This window comes from Micromys minutus (assembly GCF_963924665.1).
Source record: "Micromys minutus genome assembly, chromosome: 7".
Lineage (NCBI taxonomy): Eukaryota > Metazoa > Chordata > Mammalia > Rodentia > Muridae > Micromys > Micromys minutus.
In genome coordinates this window covers 2,533,064-2,543,012 of record NC_137976.1, presented here as the reverse complement: position 1 = coordinate 2,543,012, position 9,949 = coordinate 2,533,064, and positions in this window count along the sequence as shown.

The window sequence follows — 9,949 nt, the reverse complement described above, 5'->3', positions numbered from 1 at the left end:
TCCAAGTATCACATAGACAGACCCAGTGTGGTATTTGCTTTCCTCTGGAAAGGTGCAGTGGAGACTTCCACTGTGTTCCCTGCCTTCAATGCTTCCATCTTCCAAGTACCCACAAAACATCCCAATAAACTGGTTACTGAACGGCTGTTCGGGCCTAAATCTCAAATGCCACCATCATCTTCCTTAAAACACACGGCCAGATCTGTCTCATTAGATCCCTCATTAGACACTGGTATCAGTGCCTGTCCTGGTTAGGTTCCCTCTGCTGTGATAAAGACTAAACCTAAAGGCAACCCATGGAGGAGTGTATTTCACGACAGCTCCTCACTGCAGCACGTGGTGGAGGACTTCCCTCCAAGAAGCACAACTACTCTGGGTTTCTGTGCCTGCAGAACACGTGGAGCTTGACCTCTAGCCGAGGCCCATCACTTCGGGATATTTGATCAAATTAAACAAAAAGGGAAATATTGCGGGATATTTGATCGCACTGTGAACCCCTAGATTGCGTTATTTACTGAAAAAAAAAAAACCAAAAAACTTGTTTCTAGTTGTGATATGGCTCAGCCCTTAGCACACACCTTTAATTCCTCTGGCTAGAATGCAGACACACCCCTAGTACAACTGAGTGGCAGACAAAGTGACAAATCAGAGAAAGATTTGACAGAATCAAATATGCCCAACTGTCATGAGAAGAGAGAGAAAGGAGAAGCTGCTTAAGAGAGAGCAGAGAGAGAAGAGAGGTCAGTGCAGAGAGAAAGGAGTAAGACAGTTTTACTGGAAGAGATTTACAGAAGCAGGTTGCAGAGAAAGAACAGGGTAGCCACAGGTGAAGACAGAACATGGCAGGGAATGAGAAGGAGCCAGAGGATTACAACATATTTCCAGAGTTAGTTTGAGGACTAGAAGGGCAATGCAGGAAAGGCTGTGTGTGTGTGTGTGTGTGTGTGTGTGTGTGTGTGTGTGTGTGTGTGTGTGTTTGAGAGAGAGAGAGACAGAGAGAGAGACAGAGAGAGAGAGAAAGACAGACACAGAGACAGACAGAGATCGATTGACAGAGAGAAAGACAGACACATCGAGAGACAGACACAGAGACACAGAGAAGCCAGATTGAATCTGTCAGCTTGGAGAGGAATTCGAGTCACAACAGTTGAGTTGAACCAGCCAGCCAGAAAGAGCTAGAAAGGGTGAGCATATTCAGTAGTAAATTTCAGAGACTGAAAGCATTCTAGACCTAGCTTACATTGTAGGTAGGACAGAAACTTCCGGGTCTGGGCCTAGGCTAGCAGACAGATGCATTTACCTCAGGTGAATAGAAGTTATGCTCACAGTCAGTCCATCAGGCTTCCATGATAGCTACAGGGAAACTGCCAGTGGACACTCTGAGACATGCCTGAGACAGTTCCGGTCATCACCAGAACTGCCACAGTTTAAGTTGTAAATATTCATCAAAGATCCATGTGCTGAAAGCTTGGTCCACAGCCTGGTCTTATTTGGGAGGCAGTGAAACATAGAAGGTGGGGCCTAGAGAAAGGCAGTCAAGGTACTGGAGATGGACATTTGACAGATGTTCTAGGACTTCGACCACTTCCTTCTCATCAGCTGCATCCTAGATGCCAAAAAGTGAGCAGCTTCCTTCACCGTTTGCTCCCAGCCTTGATACCCTGTGCTACTACCAGCCCAAAGCAACACAGACAATTAAGGGTAGACCAAAACCTCAAAATCTAAGAGGCAAACTCAACATTTCTTCCTGTTGCGTAGACATCTCTGATTCTTTGTCAGGGTTGGAAATCCACCAATACATGTGCCCATTGGGGACAGACGAATGACCGGGAAAGACAAGTTCTGTCTCTTGGCAATGGTCTCCACCACGGCATGCCAAAGGGAATGTTTCAGATGTGGTTTCTCATAGGCAAGTACAGGCACGCTCTCTGTGGGTTAATCATATACCAAGCCTGCTCTTTCAGTTGTTACCTAAAGAATCCATCCCTCTCTTAAAAGCTTTGTGAAATTTGGACATACTTGACAGACACTGCCATTTTGTAATTGAGTGTCTGCCATGTGGTGGAAAGTGTCTCCTACTACAAAGGTTGAGGGAATCCCCTCTTACAACCCACAGCATCAGGCACACACTATCATAGTGGTGCTGATGCAGCGTAAGCTAGGGTATAGCCAGAAAGTCCTCACATCTGTGTTGCGGGGCGAACTTGAGCATGTGGCTCTCGGGACAATGTTCATGTACCCTTCCTCTGCTCCTAAGCCATCTGTCCTTAGTACAACACTATCACTGTCCACAGTCCATGTGTACTGGCTGGCTGTATGTCAACGTGACACAAGCTGGAGTTATCACAGAGAAAGGAGCCAGAGATCCAGCTGTAAGGCATTTTCTCAACTAGTGATTAAGGGGGAAGGGCCCAGCCCATTGTGGGTGGAGCCATCCCTGGGCTGGTAGACCTGGGTTCTATAAGAAAGCAGGCTGAGCAAGCCAGGGGAAGCAAGCCAGTAAGTGACATCCTGCCATGTCCTCTGAATCAGCTCCTGCCTCCTGACATGCTTGAGTTCCAATCCTGTCTTCCTTTGGTGATGAACAGCAATATGAAATTGTGAGCTGGATAAACCCTTTCCTCCCCACCTTGCTTCTTGGTCATGATGTTTGTGTAGGAATAGAAGTCCTGACTAAGACACTGATATTTCAGAATAAAGGTGCAGGGCAGTCTCCTGGATCAGGTCTGGAGAGCTCCCATGTTCCCACTTTCCTGTTCACTATGTCTAGAATTCTGCAACACTTGCAACTCTGCCCCCCCCCCCACGTTTCCTCCCTTCTTAGCTTCTGGATTTTGCTTATTGTCTCTCTCTTTGTTCAGGATGCTCCTACACAACCCTGGCCAACCTGCATGGGGCACTGGCCCCTTGGTAGGCATGGCTTTCTTGGTCATGTCCATTTCATCCCTGTGTCAGAATGGTCCAGTGATGGTCACCTTGCTTCCTATGGCCCACCTTTTACAAGCCACCTGCCGCCGTGACTGGTATCCTAGCTAGCTTCAGCTCTCACACTGACACAGCCAAGGGTTATCCGAAGAAGTCTTAACTGGGAGATTGTCTTATCAGATTAGCCTATGGGCGTATCTTCTAGAAAATTTTCCCGATTGCAAATTGAAGCAGGAGGGCTTAGCCCATTGTGGGTGGTGCCATTTCCTAGGTATGGGCCCTGGACTATATAAACTAGAACTAGGAGCATTCCTATAAAGAGCACCCTTCCATGACCTCTGCTTCTGTTCTGCCTGCAGGTTCCTTCCCTGAGTCTTTCACAGATGAAGTTTCCTGGAATGTAGGGTAAAATAAACCTGCTCCTCCCCTAGGTTCTCTTTGGTCATTGCTTTTATCACAGCAACAGAAAGCAAACTAGAACAATGGGGCTTCCCACGCTCTGGATGATACATGACCATCACCAGAGTCGGCCTTTGCAACCACGCTGTGCTCACTCTGCCTCTAGGCTAGTCCGTCTGAAAGCCAATAGCATAGAGAATAAAAGGGGAGCCTGCCTGCCTCAGGTGGAACGTTTGGGAAGTGCTAAGATCTTGGCAAGCAAGACCATATCTTACCGTAATAAATTTTTATATGAAATTAAGGTAACATCCATGACCGACACAATTCCAAGATCTTAGGTAAAGATGGGGTCGGTAAGGTGTGTGCATGCTTATTTCAGAGGGGAGGAAGGCTTAAAATTTCTTATCTAAGTCTTAAGGAGTAAGAAATAAATAATAAATTAAATAATGGAATAAGATAAGCCCAAAGCAGGATACAGAGAATCAGTGAATTAGAAGCTTGCTCATCAAGAGTTTCTCTACCATAAACCTACACTCTCAAGAAGACTAGCAGAAACATTAGAAAAGTACTTCACACCAACTCTAGGAGGGCTTGAGGGGATGAACCAAGGCCAGCAGCCTTCGGAGGAAGCAGAGTGTTCCTGGACGCAGCCAGTACACGGAAGTTCCCTCAGCTCTGTGCTGAGGAAAACACCACTCGACTGTTCTTCTGACTCTTAAAAGCAGGAAGGCACCTGGGACTCTAAAGGATGAGAGGCTTCCAAGCATGTAAGTGCATCCAAGGATACGAAGCAGTTCTTGGAACCAAGAGCATCATGCCTGTGCCAACGCCACAGAGACCAGCTCTGACGTTCAGCGCCCGCACAGTTCCATCAAGTTTCATCGAACGGGAGCCTAGATGCCCATTGGTGGGGGCGTGGATGAAGAGAATGGGGTGTGTGTGCACATATCAAGTAAGATCACCCAGGCTCCAAAGGACAGGCGCAGCATGGTCCCTCTGGTGTGCAGAGGGTCCTTGTATAATATAGGTCTCAGGCCGGGAGGAAACAAGGATGTGACAGACCCTGTTAGAGAAGAGCTATAGGGAAATGTGTGGACAGAGTGACTGAACACAAGCTGAGAACATGGAATCGGGAAGACTGGGGCAAAGGGCAGGGACAGGAAAGAGTATGGAAGGGGACAGACAGGAGGAGGTGACGTACCAGCAGAACCAAGTATGGACGCGCATAAGGAAAACCCCACTGTTTAGTGAGGTGGTCTAACAGTATTAATAATAACTTTATGAGAAGAGAATAAATAAAATATTAAGAATAGCCTTATGAGAAATAAAGTAATTCTTAAAGATTATCTTTGGATTTTAGTGGACATTACTACAGATAAACCTTGCTGACAGAGAAAGGGAAAGTCATGTAGCTGAGTCTGCTTATGGGAGAACACTTCAAGCATATGGTGGACTGAGAACTTGTGCGTCTTCGACAACATCCGGGATCAACATGAAAGTGTAACCCACTCTCGGGGGAATAACAAGAACAGACGGTTATATAAACATGTCCATGCGGTTCACGGAGGAGATTTCAAACACTTTGGAGCTCACCTGCAGCACTATTGTCAGTAGAGATCCTGAGTTTTCGTGGCATCCCTCTGGGTAGACCCATTTGGCTTATCCTCACATCTACTGATAGACATCTGGACCATTTACAGATCAGGAATGCTTCTGGGTACAGCTCCTGTGGACAATGATGCAGGTGGCTTCCCACCTCTGGAGCTCCTCCTATACCCTTGATGGAGCTCAGGTCTGTGCTCTCTCTCCCTCCCTCTCCCTCTCTCTGGAAGACCTTTTGTGTGCTCAGTGTCCATGGTAACCTCTTTTCATTTTCCCAAGCCCAATCTCATAATCTCTGAATGTCACTCTCTTCTGTCCCCTCCCTCGTCAGTATCTGCCATTTCTTCCCTTTCCAGGCCTATCAGTCCTTCTGCGTGGGTCATCTTTCCAGGATGTTCAAATTCAATGGTGCCCTAGGTGGCCCCTCCCAGGACCCTCAGAACAAAATGGTGGTTCAGAATTTTCCACTTCCCTTGGGACAGTTAAACAGATCCAGGTGCCTTATCTCCTTCACCGCTATACATGGGCTTACCAATCAGCACCATGCTGGCAACTGGTGATTAAAGTGGGGATCCTACTTCGTCTAGCCTGGGCCAGTTCTGAGGCTCTGCACTTGCAATGCTCTTGCAAGCAGCACCCCACCTGCCGGGCTGTGTTACACACATCCAGGACCCTGATCCTCAGAGCTTTCCTTTGCCTGCCCCTAGAGGGGAAGCCTGGAACAGGGTGGGGGTGGGGGCATCTTCATTAGAAGTCAGCCTGACACTCCCAGTGAGACCCTGTCTCCAAACAAAAGATTATCCACTCCACATAAGGTCCAGCTAGAGAGGATTTTAAGACCCTTCTTCTAATGTGTTATCCACATGCGTCTCTCAGCAGTGCAAAGCTGTATCGTGGGCCGGAATTCATACACTAACTACTAAAGATCTAAGAGTTTGCTATCAGAACAACACAGGCTGTTCTGATTCCTGTATCTACTAACTGTACGGCCACAGAGAGGGTGTACAGAAACCCAGATACCTCTCCATTCAAAAGTGGAGAGTCCAAGATAACAAGTATCAAAGCTAATCCTTGGAAAGTCAGAAGGACTTTGCTAACACTGGGCCATGAGGGGGACAAAATGCCTGAGAAGTCAACAGAGGAAATATTTGTCTGGGGCCACAGGTTCAGAAGTTTCCAGCTCCACTGGGCTATGAGCCTGTGGTAAGGAAAAATGCCATGGCGGTAAGAGAATGGTGGAGCAACGCCTCCCAGATCTTGCAGGAAGGAGGCAGAGAGAAGAGGAAGATCTGGGGACGCATCCTTCGGAGACACCTGAGTAGAACTCCCGCCTCCACGTGGGCCCTAGCGCCTAGCCTACCTAGCCCTTAGCTCATCAGCTGCTTATTCCACTGATGAACTTAGCACTGTCCTCATCCAACCACCTCTTTATGGGGCCACCAGCTGGGGACAAGGCCTTTTGGTAGGTGGTCTTACTTGCCAAAAGAAAACCAAATTTGGTGGAAAACTGCATTCAGATTATGATGTCTATGTAGCTTGGTTTTGTTTTTATTAGTTGATTATTTTATTTATTTACATTTCATATGTTATCCCCTTCCTGGTCCCCCCTCCTCAACGTCCCATCCCATGCCCCCTCCCCTTTGCCTCTAAAAGGGTGCTCCCCCACCCACTCACCTACCAACTCACTGACTTCCGCCTTACCCCTCCAGCATTCTCCCTATACTGGAGCAACAAGCTTCCACAGGTCCAAATGCCTCCCCTCCCACTGATGTCAGATAAGGTCATCTCTGCTACATATGTACTCTTTGGCTGATGGTTTAGTCCCTGAGATCTGAGGATCCAGTTCGATACTGTTGCTCTTCCTGTGGAGTTGCAGTCCCCTTGATCCCCTTTAGTTGTCAACTCTTGTGGTAACTCTCCAACCCCAATTAAGTCCACTCAAGGAAAATGCAACTTAGTTACGATAAATCTCCAACCTCAACAAACTCATGTAAGTAAAACACAACTTTGTTGTATATTTATAAAGTGCACACCTATATTGGGCCTATATTGGGAAGATATACCTCTACACCACTTTCTTTCCAGGCTATGAAAGCCCAGCTACTTACAGCTTCTCCAGGCCACCGGCTTCTGCTCCATCTTTCTTCCAACAACTCTCCTCTGTCCTCCTCTGTTCACCACCTCCTGCAACCCCTCCTTCTCCCCTCTTCCTGTCTTGGCCAGAAAACCTGAATCCTCATTTTTGACCAGCGATTGGCTATTTGTCATCTTTATTAGCCAATCAGATAATTAAGGGAAATCCCACTACAGTTAATCATAAAAGATTCAAGTCTAAGAATCCCTCACTGACCCTCTGTGCTGTGCTCCCCCTGCCGTGGTGAGCACTAGCCCTGTATGGCAGACTGCTGTAACCCTCACCTCCGCACCCTTAGTCCTCACTTTTCCCATGGCAGTCATAGCAGCAGGGACTTGACCATCAGTCACATGGTGCCGGCAATCAGAGAGTGGAGAGCAATGGATGCTTGTGTAGCTCACGCTCTCCTTTCTACGCGGAGGGAATGGTCTGCCTACCTTAGGCTGCATCAGCATAATCCCTCACAGGCCTGCACAGAGTTTAGATAACTCCTTGCAGGTGTGCCGTGAGGGCTGTCCTAGGGAATTCCAGATCCTGTCCAGTGATGATCAGCGTTAATCGTCACTCTCATCCAGGAATATTCTGCCACACTTCGTTGAGGGCTCTGTCTACCACCAAGTATGGATGGAGTATTGCCATGTACCAGGATGACCCAAATAGTCAGTGCTTTGCTTGCTCAGCTGAGACTAGGCTGCCCTTTACCAGGGCATCAATCCAGCAGGATAAAAGCCTAATGTGTCCACGTTCTCCACGAATACTGACTCTCCTATCCTCGCCATCCCCCTCTGGTCTCCACTGGCGGGGTCATCCTTTTGCAGCCTGTTTCTCCTTATGATCTCACTTGACAAAGCTCACACGCTGAGAAGAGTGTTCTCTGACGTCTGTGGGTTTGAGGAACCATCACCCTTCTAGCCTTTATCAGGGAAGCGGGAAGCTAGTCGACATCCCTGGGATTAGAGGAGTTTATTGAGACTAAACTGTGGCAACCCAGGATGAGATTTAAAGCCATCTTACAACTAACCGCTAGCAAGGTAGCTGACCATTTCCATCCACTTGAGAGAGAAGGCATTACCCTTCCTAAGGACTCCTGATTCCAGATGATAAGGAGTTGGGGGATGGGCACAGACAGCCAGGAAAATGGTCTCTGGAGAGCCAAGTGACGCATTTACAATGTCCCTTACAGTAGGCTAGTGCCTCAAGGAGGTAACTTCCTGAGAGGAAGAGAGCTGATGACCAAAACAGATTAACAGTAAGGCTGACGAAACTGAAAGGGTGAACTTGGGAATCTGTGCAGAAGCAGGAGACTGGACAGATTGACCCATCGGAGCCCTTGCACAGCTAAGGGACCGCCCCTGCCAGTTTCTAATTCTTTAGGACTTTGTGGGTTCCGTGTGGAAGGCAGAGAGACTGGTCCAAGAGAGGCACGGGCCAAGCCCACTTCCCAGCTGAGAGCAGTGTGACTTAAAACAGCCCTGCAGCAGCTTCCTGGATGTCCCATTACCCTGACCAAACAGCGGCATGTGGGGAGCTGAGTGGCCATGAATGAGAAACAGCTGCGTTTAATTTCCCCTGGAATTAAAGATGAGGAACCCTGCCACAGTTTGGAATTAAAGATGGTGAAGCCTGCCACAGTTTGGAACTGCTGAATGTCTCAAACTCATTTTTTTCCCCCAAGTGCTTTTGGTTCAGAAAAACCAAACCCATGGATTTTTTTTTTCAAAGCATACTACCCTTATTTGGAAGGAAATTCGTGTATTTTAAAGGGAATTGATCTATATTGTTCAACCTCTTTACACTTCATTTATCAAAACACATAAAGAAATTTCCAAGAAATCTGAGAAATGTTTTATCTTTAAAAAAAACTGGTTTTATATAGGAAAGGGAATAGTAGAGAATTTTGGAAAATTGTTATTCAGGAGGAGGTCATACTTTTAGAGTACGTACATGTCTGTGGGAATATAATCAATCTCTCAGAGACCTAGAGAGGAGCTCAGCCGGCAGACTGCTTGCCCCTCTACAATGCTCAAAGCCCTGGGTTTGATCCCTGGCACTGCATAAACTGGGCACTTCGTAAACTGGTGGCACATACCTACAATCCCATCAACTGGGAGGCAGGGGCTGGAAAGTCGGAAGTTCAGGGTTATCCTTCACTATAAAGCAAATTCAAGGTCAGCTCCAGCTATCGGGGACACGGTCTCAATGAAAAATACCTTGGGGAACAAGGGGAAGATGAGTCAGTTTGTTAAGACAGGCTCAGGCTGAGGTGGGAAGCTGGGCTTCCTAGTACTGTGCTTTCTCATCTCTGATTTCCAGACATGTGTCCCTGGTGTTGACTGATTACCTACAGCCTCCCCCATCTCCCACAAGCCTGTCCTAACAATGGTGGTGTGCCCCATAACCCCTTATCTCTCTAAACATGGAGTGAAGGAGTTGTCCACAGAAAGGTTAGGATCGAGTCAAAGCACAGGAGGAAGGCCGGAGAAGTCTACATGAGGAGGTGGGGGGAGAGGGTGATGTTTCAGAGCCTTGTGTGCAAATCCTCTTTGTCTTGGGTCACTCTTGCTGTGATGAACACCATGACCAAAGGCAGGAAAGAGTTCTTTGGGTTATGCTTTTATGTCAGTCTGTCATGGGGTCAGAGTAGGAACATGGATCAGGCTCTGACGCAGACTCTATGGAGAGGTTCTGTTTACTGCTTACTCAACTTGCTTTCTCTTCCTGGATAACTCCAGCATGTGTAACATTGACGGAAAACTACCCAGGACTGTCCTGAAGAGCTGTTCTTGTGTAAAGCTCTGGGTGAGACTTCAACAGATCAAGATGGAAGGAGAGAGGACCAACCATCCACCATTTGCAATGCAACCTCCCTGCACAGTTATAAGCCCAATG